At 38.3% G+C, this 13,942-nt stretch overlaps 1 protein-coding gene across 5 annotated transcripts in view; it reads left to right on the top strand.

The window, feature by feature from the left end:
• FOXN3 (forkhead box N3) overlaps positions 1-13,942 on the top strand; it is a 368,264-nt gene that overhangs the window by 252,246 nt on the left and 102,076 nt on the right. The gene's annotated exons all lie outside the window — the stretch shown is intronic.

The raw sequence follows: 13,942 nt of genomic DNA, 5'->3' as shown, positions 1-13,942 counted from the left end.
TTTTCAAGTTCTAGAAGTAACTCATATAAATGAATCTATTTAGTGACCTCTGTGTTCTTTTTCAAACAGTATGACTCGATACTTCCATTATGTGTAATCCATGAAATGAGTTACCTTTGCAGTCTCTTTTCTCTTCATCACCTGTGACCTTTAGGTAGTAGTAATTACCAAATGCACTCCTAAATGTCAAGGATAAAATGAATGCCTCCATTAGTATCTCAAAGCCTGGGCAGTAAACACAGTAAGTGAACATATAATTTAATGTATGTAGTGTTCTACATGTAATATGTGTAATATATCAAAAATTAATATATATGTAATGTAATATATGTAATATATATACAGCATTAGTAATATAAGTATATTGGCAAATCTTTAAGTATAAGTTAATTTTCACTTGGATCTGTGACCCTTGGGCATTTAGTAGTCACCCCACCCTCAGCAACACAGCATTTAGATACATGACTATAAATGGTATATTATGACATTCATATTAATATCTGTTTTCCCCTTTAAACTGTAAGCTTGCTGTGGGCTGGGAACTGTGTCTAACAGCACTGTTATATTGTATTCTCCCAAGTGCTTTTAATAAAGTGTTCTGCACACAGTAAGCACTCAATAAATACCACTGACTGATTGATTGAAGTACCACATCTCAGATGGCTGTTTTCAATGGTAAATGTACTTGCATTGGAACTTGGTTTTTCTTGTACATTTAGAAGAACAGCACCTCAATTTTCATTCTGTAGTTTTAGTGTACAGAATATTTGATTGTATCTAGACTAGTTAGCGTTGTTTTAATCTCCATGTTATTTATCAAAACCCATTTTTTAGTAAGGTTACAATAAGTATTTTAGTATTTTCTTGGAATTGTCGATCTACACAGCAGCTTCCTCCTCTAAAATTTGTGCCTGTGAGAGCCTGTAATGGTAGTAGACTTGTTTAATTTTTGCTAATTGCTTTTTTATCTTCTCTGCCCTTGCCTTGACAATGATGAGGTTAGAGAGCCCAGTATTCACAGAAGGCAATCTAGAGGAACTCCTACTTTCAGGTAAAAGCTACTCACTGAATTCAAGTCCACTCAAATTATTTCCTGCCACTATGTAGACTTGCAAATTAGAGAGATTTTGGTGAGGAAGGACCTCTATTATTTTTGGTTTTCCCCAAGGCATTTATACACTTTATCCTTTTTTAAAAAAATTTCAATTATTTTAAAGCATTAGTTGAAAAGCCATATTACCATCTCTGGTCTAACTTTACTAAAATCAAATTTTGAACTGGAACTGTTTTTACATCTGTAAGAATATCCTTTGTAGTTTTGGAAGTCTTTCTTTTGATCTCCCTTCTACCACTCCCTTCTACATCACCCAGACGTGCTCCCTTCATTCATCTCCCCTCCCAGTCCCATGGTATGTATACATTATACATTTATTTATGTATTTATGTATATTAATGCTTATATCCCCCGCTAGACTGTGAGCTCATTGTGGGCAGGGAATGTGTTATTTATTGTTGTATTGTACTCTCCCAAGTACTTTGTACAGTGCTTTGCACACAGTAAGCACACAGTAAATATGACTGAATGAATGAATCTGCAACATTCTGTAGCTCTTTTCCAGGATGGCATCCTTCATTACAAAAGAAGTGGAAGCCCAGGAAGACAGAAGGAGTTTACTCAGGCTTGTGTTGCAATCTGTTAGGAAAGAAAAGAGGAAAACCACCTCATTTTGTGGCCCTTGATGTCATAATTTAATTTTGTCAGTATAATAGGGAATAAAAATTTCATAAAACCCAGCTTAGGTTTTGGGGTGTCATAACCAAGGGTGTCCCAGCCAAGCCAGATGGACTTGTCTCCTAAGACACTGGCATGGTGTGGAAAATGAAGGAATTGAGAGCAGGAGAAAGGAGGAAAAATACTGCTCTATTATTTTGAGGACTTGTGTTCCCAGAATCATTCTGTCAAGCAGTAGAGGTCCTGATGGAAGGAGGTTTGTCATTTGTTTGTTTTATAGTACTTGCTAAACACTTACTGTGTGTCAAACACTGTTCTGATCACTGGGGTAAGTATAGTCAATTAGGTTGGACATAGTCCCTGTCCCACAAGGGGCTTACAGTCTTAAGTAGGAAGGAGAACAGGTACTGAACATGGGGTCCTTTGCCTACTCTGTATGTGGACTGTAAATTCAAACCAACAAGAAATTATTTTAATTAAAGTTATTAGAGGTGTTCAATTGGGAATGTTATGCAACAATTCCACTCACAGGGCAAAACTTTTTTAATCTCTGTTGAGGAAAGAACCGCAGGACATGGGTTTAAACCAGAACTGAAGGATTTAGGATACATAAGTAAGAATTTGAGTTCCCAGGAGGTGATCAGTGGTGGAATTAGGGACCTCTTCTTTAAAATAGAATCTTCTTATTTGTTTGGGATTGTATTGGGAGTTTTTGTAGTGGTATTTGTTAGGCACTTATTATGTCCAAGGCACTTTACTAAGCATCGGAGTAGATATAAGATAATGAAATGGGACACAGTCCATGGCTCACAGTCTTAACCCTAATTTTATGGATGAGGTAACTAAGTCTCAGAGAAGTTAAATGACATGCCCAAGGTCACACAGCAGTCACATGGCAGACCTGGGATTGGAACCTAGATCCTGCTCCCAGACCCAAGCTCTTTCCACTAGGCCACGCTGGTTCTCTTGTGTTGGGTACAGAAGGCAGCAGTCTGAACCGAATGACTTCTAAAAGTCTCCAACTACCCTAGGACACTGAGTTTTTTAAATGAACCTTTTGTCCTGGACAAGCTGTCACTCTTCTTCAAGCATTTATCTATCCTGAAGAAAAATTATCAGGAAAAAGATGTGTATTATCCTTTCTAGGAAAACAAGTAAGAAACTTCAGTACAGGAGTTCTCTCAAACAAACCAGATTGGGTTATGATTTTTTTATGATTTTTGGTGCCAACCAAAAATCTTAAAATTCCCTTTCACCTTTCCAACCTGTCTTGGGCCCATCTTGACAACAGAAGTGGGCATCACACTTCTAAAGTCAATTAAATACTGTTACCAATGTGGAAAGATCATGAGGCCAGTGCTTCTCAGAGGAATTCACTTGTTGGTGCTATTTTCCAAAATCTACCCTTGTCTTGCTGACCACCTATTGATTTATTAATCATCTGAGACTCTGGAGAAATAATTATTATTCAATTCATTCAGGTGGTTTATAATGGGGAAATTAAAATAAATGCAGTAACATTTGCAACTTATTTTGATTTCCATGTTTTTTTCCAACAAACCCATTGGAAGAACTAATGAAATGGAAATAAATCCTTGAAGGCATTTTCTATCCGGACAGTTGTGTAAATTCTCTGTGGTGCCCCAGGCCTAAGAACTAATCAGAAAAAGCAATAGTGTTGGTTTTCCCTGCTGGATGCATATTATTCATGTGCAAGATGGAAATATGTCTCCTACCAGTAAATATACATCTGGATGGAGATGATCCTTGTCATCAGATTGTTTCTAGATAAGGCTAGAAGGGTTGAAATTCTCTCTGTGCTTCCCCTGCAAGTTTTTCTTTAAAGATGCTACTGATTGTTCTATCCTTGTCCATCATCCTCTTCATTACTTTTGCCATCTATAGTTTTAAAATGGGAAAAATAAATGTAATGGTGTTTGCCATCCATTACTCTGTGTTGGTCATAGTCTGAACCAAAAACCCTGAGACCTGCAGCCCTACTTTGAATTGCAGACCTACTGGAAGGGAAAAGCAATTGAGTTGCCATCTAATGTATTTCCCAGCCTCTAGGGAGTCTTCATATTAATAAGCCCAGAAGAGTGGGGCCCTGTTCCATTCTCAAAATTCTCCAACTAGGAAGAGGTAACTCCTCCCTTATTCCTTTGCCAAGTGACCCTTAATACTTGAAAGTTACAGAATGTGAGGCTTCATTTTTTATTTTTGAAATCCCTGGCAGGTTGTCTGCTAGATTTCAACTGACTTCAGGATGGCAGTTCAGGTGGCATTTTTTCCCCCTGTCTTTTTCTCCAACCCATATTGAAACATCCCACCATCCTCATCTCCTGTTTATTTGATCTACCTTTTTCCAGTAAAACCAGAATTGTGGTTCCACCTAAATATTCTTACACTCTGTTTAGACAATATCTCCTTTTATTTCATTCTTTTCTCTGAAAAAAAGTGGTCTTGTCATTTCCAAATGTATTTGTACCACTGACTCTACTTCCATTCAGATTTTTCCTCTCCCTTTCTCCCAACCTGCTCTCTCACTTATTGAAGTATTCTACCTATGGGCTCATTCAGCCCCTAATTCCCACAATCTCTCTGGTTATTTTTCATATAGGTGCATCCCTCTATTATGGTATTATAATGCATTATGCTACAAGCTTGCACGTTCCAAACTGGGTCTGTCACTCATCCTGTCACTCCCCACTCCAGTTCATACTTCATTCTGCTGTCTGAATTATTTTTTTACAAAAATATTCAAGCCATGTTTCCCCATTCCTCAACAACCTCCAGTGATTGCCCATCCAACTCACCTTTAAAGCACTCAACTACCTTGCCTCCTCCTACCTCCCCTCCCTACTCTGCTACTACAATCCAGCCTGCCCACTTCGTTCCTCTAATGCTAACTTTCTCACTGTATGTCAATCTTGTCTATCTTGTAGTCGACCTCTCACCAACATCCAGTCTCTGCCCTGGGCCGTCCTCCCTCTTCAAAGGCACATCTCTTCCAAGTAACCTTTCCTGATAAGCCCTCCTTTGCTCTTTTCCCACACCCTTCTGTGCCACCTTGACTTGCTCCCTTAATTCAGTCTCAATAATAATGATAATAATAATAATAATTGTGGTATTTGTTAAGCGCTTACCCCACTAAGTGCTGAGGTAGATACAAGATAATTAGGTTGGATACAGTCACTTGTCCCACATAGGCTCACAGTCTTAATCCCCCTGGGTCAATCCCCATTTTACAGATGAGGAAACCTAGGCCCAGAGAAGTGAAGTGACTTGTCCAAGATCACACAGCAGACAAGTGGCGAAGCTGGGATTAGAACTCAGGTCCTGCTAACTCCCAGACCCATACTCTACCCACTAGGCCACCCTGCTTCTCTATGGCTATTGAGAAAGAAGGTTTCAAAAAGTCTCATGATTAAGTACTTTGGCTAACCTTCCAGGAGTTTAACATTGCAGAGCATCAGTTGCATGTCACAGAGCAATTGTCCCCTCCTCTCCCCTGCTTCTCACAGTAGAACCAAGAGTTGGGCTTGGTGGAGCCTTTCCCAGCCCCACAGCACTTACGTCCATATATTTCATTTTATTTATACTAATGTCTGTTTCCCTCTCTAGACTATGAACTGGTTGTAGGTAGGGAACGTGTCTGTTAAACTGTTATATACTTCCAACCATTTAGTACAGTGTTTTGCACACATTAAGTGCTCAGTAAATACAATTGACTGACTGGTTGTATACATTCTATTTTTGCTTATGGTGTTTTGTCCATGCTACCATGGGGGTGCTTCATGATAGAGATGGTTTGAATTTTGTCTGTTTATATGTGTGTGTGTGAGATGTGTGTCTATGTGTGTGTCAGTGTCTCTTTGCTTGGCAAAGTTGGTTTTATTGCAATGCACCATTTGGGAGAATATTTATGAATACATACAAGCCAGTTAGTTTCTTTTTCACTTATGCCCAAAGATACATTTAAAGGAATGTCATTCAGGTCACAAACATTGAAAACAGTCACTGAATGGTTAGGTAGCTGAGTTAATAAACTAGTAAAATAAAATTATACAATGATAAAAGCATACAAGGGAGCTTAAGTCCAGTTACGGTTCTGGCGCCAGAACTAATTTGTATTCTACCTTTTTAAGTAATTCTGCACTTCACATTCATGAGTGGGGTAGTACTTGCTCACCCACCCACCCAAAAAAAGAATTACTGAGATTCCACTACTTCCATGTTGGAAGTATCAAAATGAGTTATAATTTTATTTCATAATCCAAATTTATTTATGTACATTTAAAATTGATGCACAGAAGTAGATTATTATCATTATCATTATTACTAGTATTATAATATTTGTAAAGCATTCACTCTGTGTCAGGCAATGTTCTAAGGCCCTGGGGTAGATGCAAGTAGATCAGGTCAGACACAGTCCCTGCTCCACATTGGGCTCCCAGTCTAAGTAGGAAGGAGAACAGGTATTGAATCACCATTTTACAGATGAGAAAACTGAGGCAAAACTGTGGCAAAGCTGGAACTAGAACCCAGGTTTTCTGACTCCCAAGCCTGAGCTCTTTCCACTAAGGCCATGCTGCATCTCAAAAGGATCCAGGTAAAAGGATAATGGTGGCATTCGGTATTTGCCCAAATATCCTGAGGTATGTATGTGTGTTAGAAAGCCCTAATAGCCTAGAAAAAAAGGTTATGACATCCATGAAAACAAGTGCTGGTCCACATTCCCAGGGTTTAAAAGAGACTGGGCAATAGACTTAATGGAAAATGTAATTAATTCATTCATTCAATCAAATTTATATGGTGCTTACTGTGTGCAGAGCACTGTACTAAGCAGTTGGGAAAGTATAATACAAAAATAAATGCACATTTCCTGCCTACAATGAGTTTATGATCTAGAGTAATTATCCTACTTTTCATATGTCCCTTACTGTTTGTTTTTTTCATGGAAATTTAAGAGTTGCAAAGAAGTACTTAGTACAGTACCTGGCACATAGTACGTATGTAGCAAATACCATAATTATTATTCCTTAGATTCCGTAATGTAGGCAACAATCCAAGGAAGTAGATGTGGCTTGAGAGGGTGGCACTGTCCAGTGTAGGTGAAACCAATGTCAATTTTGGGAGGCTGAGTATATCATCACCAAGACTGCCATGCAGTACATTAAGTTGTTCCAGGACATGTCTGTCCATAATGTATTTTGACTAAAATACTTTTAGGGAATTAGAGAATGCTATTCTGACAAGATATGCATGTTTAGATGCAACAGTCCCCATTGTTGGAAGGAATAGTTACGGTGTATTAACATGCATGCAGAAAGTGTTGGACACAGTATTTTAACCTGAATTTTTCTTAGTACAAGATTTTGCATCAGTGCAAACTCTGCATTATAGAGGAACAGGGTGAGGCAAGATAAAAGCTGGCCCAGTATGTGAGGAACAGATATTACAGTGGTGAGTAAAAGTTATTTCTTGGTTTTAATATTGTTTTTTCCTCTAATTTTCTTTTTTAATGGCCTTAAGAGGTACTAAAGTATTTATTGGATTCATTCAACATTTTGATTAGGGACAAGATTGGAAAAGCCAGCTGGCCACCAATAATGAAACTGAAATTCATACCTGTAGATATTAGCTGTGAACATGTTATGCCAGTTATTTTAAGCAAGCAGGAAACAAATCCTGCTTCAGGCCCAGTGGACTCTCCATTCCTAAAGTGGGGAGTGTGACTGTAGGGAGGATCACATGCAAAGAAGCTCAGTGATTCAGCCATATGTGCATTAGGACTTGCCCATTTTTACCCAGGACTCTTCAAATATCAGGCCTCCTGTCTCTTAAAGGCTTAGTAAAGTTCACATGGATGAAGTTGCCTGATTAAAAATTGGATTTGGAAGCAGGAGTCCAAACTACACTTGTCACCTGTGCCAGAGTGTGACTTTGGGAAAATCACTTTATCCCCTCCTTTCCCTCTGGGAAAGATTTTAACAAATGGAAGAACAATCTTGCTTCTCTGACAAGGATATCAACAGAAAACAAGTCCTTGTTGGTAATGTACTGGTGATTCATAGCATTTGTGTTTGTCTGAAGTCAAAATTATGCCCTGGAGGTAGATCTTGGACTTTTTGGGGGAGCCATGTAATATTGAAAATCATACAGGTTAGTTTCCCAGGATTTTAGAGGCCTGTGACATTGTTCTGTTAAAATAGTTGTAAACTTCCTCCTTTTTTGTTTTTCTGACTTTTTGTGGTGCTTTCTTGTATTCTTAACTTATTATAGCATCTTTCATTTAGCAACTAAATTAAATATAAGGCCAGTTGGATTTGAAATGAAGATAGAAATTAATATGACTATAGTATTTTTGATGAATTTATAATTAGTAAAAGTTTATAGGTAGAGAGAGAGGGGAACCCCAAAATTAGATATCACCTTTGTAAGTAGTGGATTTTTTTGACTGTAAAAAAATTGCCCTTTTGGAAATTGCTTACATATTTGTACTATTTTTGTGAAAATTTATTTGTAAATGACCCAGGAAGAAGCAGCATGGCCTAATGGATAAAACACAGGTCTGAAAATCAGAAGGACTTGGGTTTTAATCCCAGTGTCACCCCTTGTCTGCTCTGTGACCTTGGGGAAGTCATTTCACTTCTCTCGACTCCAATTCCCTTGTCTGTAAAATCTGTAAGACAGTGAGCCCCATGTGGGACAGGGACTGTGACAAACCTGTTTAGCTTGTACCTACTCCAGCACTTAGTACAGTGCCTGGCACATAGTGTTTTGCAAATACCATTGAAAAAATCTTTGGGAATAGATTTTTTATCGAATATAATGAATTGTGGCTCAGTAATTTATAAAGATAAAATCAAGTCTTTCAAGTCTTAGCTCTATCAATATTGGCAAATCTATTGCAGTGCAATCTGAAGTCCTGTTTGGGTGTGTTTGAAAGGAGGTCCAGAAAGGTTTTCATATCCCTTTGAGACTTGAAAATAAAAGATAGGAAATAATTTCAACAAATTTTTCACATTGAGAAGGATTAGATAAGAATTTGAAAGTATCCACCTGTAAATAAATCAATGTTTAATTTTTTGTGCTGGTTTAGTTCCCAAGACAACTGAAAGTTGTGGCTGAGTACTTAGGGCTAGGGCATGCTTTGTTTAAACTACAGTTTGAGTCCTGGAATTTGCCTTCTGTTTAGTCATCTCAGAGTTTTATCCTAGAAATATAGAGCATTTTTCTTTAAATATATACATGTACACACACATATATGTATGTATATGTTATGAATGTAGTAGATATTTCCCTAAGTTTGGTATACTTACCTTGATAGTTATGTATGATAAATATGTGTGTGTGTGTGTATAATAATTATGGTACTTAAGTGCTGTTTGCCCAGCACTGTTCTAAGCACTGGGGTAGATACAAGTTAATCAGGTTGGACACAGTCCCGTCCCACATGAGGCTCACACTCTTAATCCCCATTTTACAGATGAGGTAACTGAGACCCAGAGAAGTTACGTGACTTGCCCAAACACATAGCAGACGTTTGGTGGAGCTGGGATTAGAACCCAGATTCTTCTGACTCCCAAGCTTTATCCACTAAGCCAGTTAGATAGGCTTCATCTCCAGTTAGCGCTAGTTTGGCTTGCCCTATCTTTTTGCTTTGGTAACTGATTGATTATGGGGTATTTTCTTAATGATTGCCTTCTGTTTCCCTGAACCAAATTGCAGCTAGAGACTAGAACTGTGCAATCTGTTCCTTGTAAGTAGCCAGTGGTACTTGGGCCACAAACTAGTGTGCAAGGGGAATTGAATTGCTCTGCCTCCACAATTTACCACATTTGGAAGGTCAAAAAGTATATGCTGAGTATCCACAAGGCTCATTGCAGTTTTTTAGGCACTGCAGGATTGATGGTAAGAGTAAAAACTATATAAGCACCCTTTTCTCAGGGTGTCCTATAGTCCAATGGGGGCTGCAAGGCAGATTCAAATGTAACAGTAATATGTGTTCAAATAATTGCAGTGTTGATAGGAGGTTTTGGGGATTGTACTGGTCATAAAGTCACAAAGGTGAAATAGCTTTAAGAATAAAAATATGTGTTGGAGTCTTCCATGTATTCAGTAGTTATTTATCAAATTCATATGTCAACAACAAATGTGGAGGTTCATTTTTATGCATCTTAGAATCAATTTTGAAGAGTTTCTGGTGTTTTGTAGTCCCGCTAGACATATCATAATGTAAAAATTATATTGAGTAGAGTGAAATAGAAGTAGGTACTTTTTATTAAAACTCCAAACCGCATTTCCTTGACTCAGTTATTCTGAAAATCATACTGGCTTAGGATATGATTTTATTTCCCCAAATATAATAAGTAATAAAGAAAAAGGAAACTGCCTCACCATTTAATGAACACTATTGAGCCAAGTGGCAAAAATCTACCATTTCCACCCCTTCCCCTCTTTTCCTTCAGCCAAATATTTTGCCTGAACTCTGATTATTTCTGGCTGAAAATCTATTTTTCATTGGATACCTCATCTCTAGCACCATTCTCTTCAGAGAAAAGCTGAATGCTGCAACCCAGATTCCTTGCTGCCTGCTGTTTTGACCTAATCACATGACTCCTGATTTCCCCATCTTCCTTTGGAATCAGGTCCCAGCTCCTTGGGCCCTCCCCCTGGGCTATTGTTGACCACCTCACTTCCCTAACTTCTCCCTACTCTATTGCTTACTTTTTCTTTTTAGCTGGACAAAACTAGTCGTTGCTAGTATTTATTGAGTGCTTATTGTGTGCAGAGCACTGTATTAAGCACTCACCTCACTCTCACCTGACACTTCTCTCCACTCAAGAATGCCACCTCCGTCACACTTTTCTTGACTCATTTCCTTCCGTAATTCAAGGAGCTCTGGAAATCCTGCTTCCACTGAAGTCTTTTTTGACTAATTTGAAGGCTTTATATATGCAGATTTCCCCCCTCACAAACCCACAGTTTCGAGTAAACTAATTTTTGCCAGAGCATCTATTCCAGTACGTACTTTGGTTAGACTTTGATGGTCAAATTAGAAAACACTACCCCATCCAAAGCCTATCTGGGTACAGCACAAAGTGAGGTCGTAAGAAATGGATTTACACATTTGCAGGTGAATGACGCTGGGCACACCGAAAACTTAAAAGCACACATTTCCCTTAGTGCAGGATTGTTCAAAAATGCAATCCCTGCATTGTGGGAGAATGAAGCTTACCCAAGCTTGAAGGTGTCTATAAACCATTCACTACCAATATATATGATTTTGGGTAACAGCTGTTTTCCAAAGCAGCATTTTGGCCCACCATTTCAAGTCATCCACGTTCTGATTTACCCTTCCATCACGATCTGCATTGTGTTGGTGCTTCATACTGTACAGATCCAATTGCAGTGATCCATATTTTGCCCTTAGTTTCACTGTCTTTAATCATGGCCTCTATGTTCACAGGAGTGAGAGATTTGTGAGGAGGGAAAAGAAAGTATTTCCTCAGAAAATAAAGTTCATTCATTCATTCAATCTTATTTATTGAGCGCTTACTATGTGCAGAACACTGTACTAAGCGCTTGGAATGTACAATTTGGCAACAGAGACCATCCGTGCCCAACAACGGGCTCACAGTCTAAACGGGGGAGACAGACAACAAAACAAAACAAGTAGTCAGACATCAATACCATCAAGATAAATAGAATCCTAGATATATACACATCATTAATAAAAGAAATAGAGTAATAAATAATATGTATAATTATACACAAGCGCTGTGGGGAGGGGAAGAGCAGAGGAAGGGAGCGGGGGAATGGGGAGGGGAGGAGGGACAGAGGGAAAGGGAGGCTTCAGTGTGGTAAGGCCTTCTAGAGGAAGTGAGCTCTCAGTAGGGTTTTGAAGAGGGGAAGAGAGTGGTTTGGAGGATTTGAGGAGCGAGTGCATTCCAGGTCAGTGGTAGGACATGAGGGGTTGACGAGGCGAGACAGGAAAGAACGAAGGACCGCGAGGAGGTTAGCGGCAGAAGAGCGGAGTGTGCAGCGTGGGTTGTAGAAGGAGAGAAGGGAAGTGAGGTAGTAGGGGCCAAGTGATGGAGAGTGTTGAAGCCAAGAGTGAGGAGTTTTTGTTTCATGCGAAGGTTGATACACAACCACTGGAAGTTTTTGAGGAGGGGAGTGATATGCCCAGAACGTTTCTGAAGAAAGATAATCCGGGCAGCAAATGAAGAATAGACTGGAGTGGGGAGAGATAGGAGGATGGGAGATCAGAGAGGAGGCTGATGCAGTAATCCAGTCAGGATATCATGAGAGCTTGTACCAGCAAGGTAGCAGTTTGGATGAAGAGGAAAGGGTGGATCTTGGTGATGTTGTGAAGGTGAGACCAATATGCCTAAAACATCAAGAAAGAGAGTTAATTGGCTGTGGGGAAGGCATTTTGCTGTGAACAACTCCACTCAGAGAACCATCAAAAAAGCATTAAAAGTGGGAAAAAAAAGGAAAAATAAATTCAAAATGCACTCTCTAATCCTATTCTTCATAAGATTTTAGTCTTACTGAAACCTTAACAATAATATGGTGTTTGTTAAGTACTTACGGTAGGAACTTTCAGGAGTTAAACATCACTATAAACTGTAATCTCATTGTGAGCAGGGAATGTGTTTCTTGTTATATTGTATTCTACCAAGTGCTTAGTACAGTGCTTTGCATACAGAAAGTACTCAGTAAATACTATTGAATGAATAAATGAATTCTTCACCATCCCTAAATTATCAAAACAAATCCTCAATCATTGTTTGCCCACTAAGAGAAATATTTTCAGTGTATATGATTGTCATTGGTATGTTTGATTTTTAGATATTTCAGATAGCAACCTCCCAGCAGGCAGGAAGAAGGGTAGTAGAAGGTCTTCTGTGTGCAAAGCACTGTAGAGGAGGGAGAAAATACATGGGTGAAAACTGAACAATCTCTGGCCTTCAAAATGCTTGAGGTAAGTGGTAAGTCCCCTAAGGGTAAGGATGAAGTATATTCATTCTGTTGTACTCTCCCAAGAGCTTAGTACAATGCTCTCTACAGGGAGTATGCACTCAGTAAATGCTATTGATTTATTATTTTAATTTACTGCACACCTCCACATAGAGCACTATACATATACTTTTAAATGATGAAGTGGGGAACCTTGAAATAAAAGTATTGTGATCTAGTGTGTTGAAAGCCAATTTTTTGTAATGCCAAGCCGTCATAATATATCATAACACTGTACAAGGGGCAATGACCATCACCCGCAAAAACGTCTAGATAGTGCGCACTCGGGCATGTTTGGCTATGTGTTATGTAACAAATTCCAAAATGATTTCCTAATATCAAAATAACATTGTGAATGTTGCAGAATGTGACAATCTTTTCTTCATAAACAAATAATAAAACTATTGGCATTTTCATAAGGTTAATGATGATATTGGCATTCAGACAGTTTTGCATCTGCTAACTAGATAGATTGGTTATCTATCAGTCTGATGCAGACATTCTTGATTAAAATAGTTAGTTCATAAATATAGGTTGATGAACTTAACAATTACAAAATCATTAAATTAGGAAAATATCCTTGGTTTTGAAGTGCAAAAATATTTCAAGTCATGTTGCCGTGGTCGTTCACCTAATTCTCTGAATTTGGCTAACCAACTAAATGTTCTCACTTCTGAAATTAATATCTTTGAGTGGTGGTTGGGGTTTTATCACAGTATCTAAAAGGGCCTTTAGGCTGGAGAAAAGTAGTATATTAAAAACTTTTTAAACTTTTTCACAAGTCAATTTATGTGAGGAAATGTGTTCATTTGTATGTCAAAATTAATGTTTGGATATCATTACTATTGTTCTCAGATTTTAAACCTATATGAAATGGTCAGGATATTTTGAAACTGGAGAATTTATAGTATATGTTTCATCTTGAATGATGATAAGGGATGAAAGATTGAAGAATAGACTCCCTGTCTCTTGGAAACTTTTGTTGATGTTATTATGGTTTCAGTAATATCTGTGAGAGCAGTCAAGCCACTGAACCAGTCTTTTATCTATTAGAGAAAACTACAGGCCTCAACAAGTCACCAGTTTCTTCCTAAACTATGAAAGCTTTCTCTTTAGTCTTCAGAATCACATAAGGTTCTGTCTCTTCGGCATTTAAAAAGTGTTTATTTTACCTCATGA

This window comes from Ornithorhynchus anatinus, chromosome 1, assembly GCF_004115215.2.
Source record: "Ornithorhynchus anatinus isolate Pmale09 chromosome 1, mOrnAna1.pri.v4, whole genome shotgun sequence".
In the NCBI taxonomy this organism is placed as follows: Eukaryota; Metazoa; Chordata; class Mammalia; order Monotremata; family Ornithorhynchidae; genus Ornithorhynchus; species Ornithorhynchus anatinus.
The sequence above is the reverse complement of the archived record's forward strand: the minus strand, read 5'-3'. Positions and strand labels throughout refer to the sequence as shown.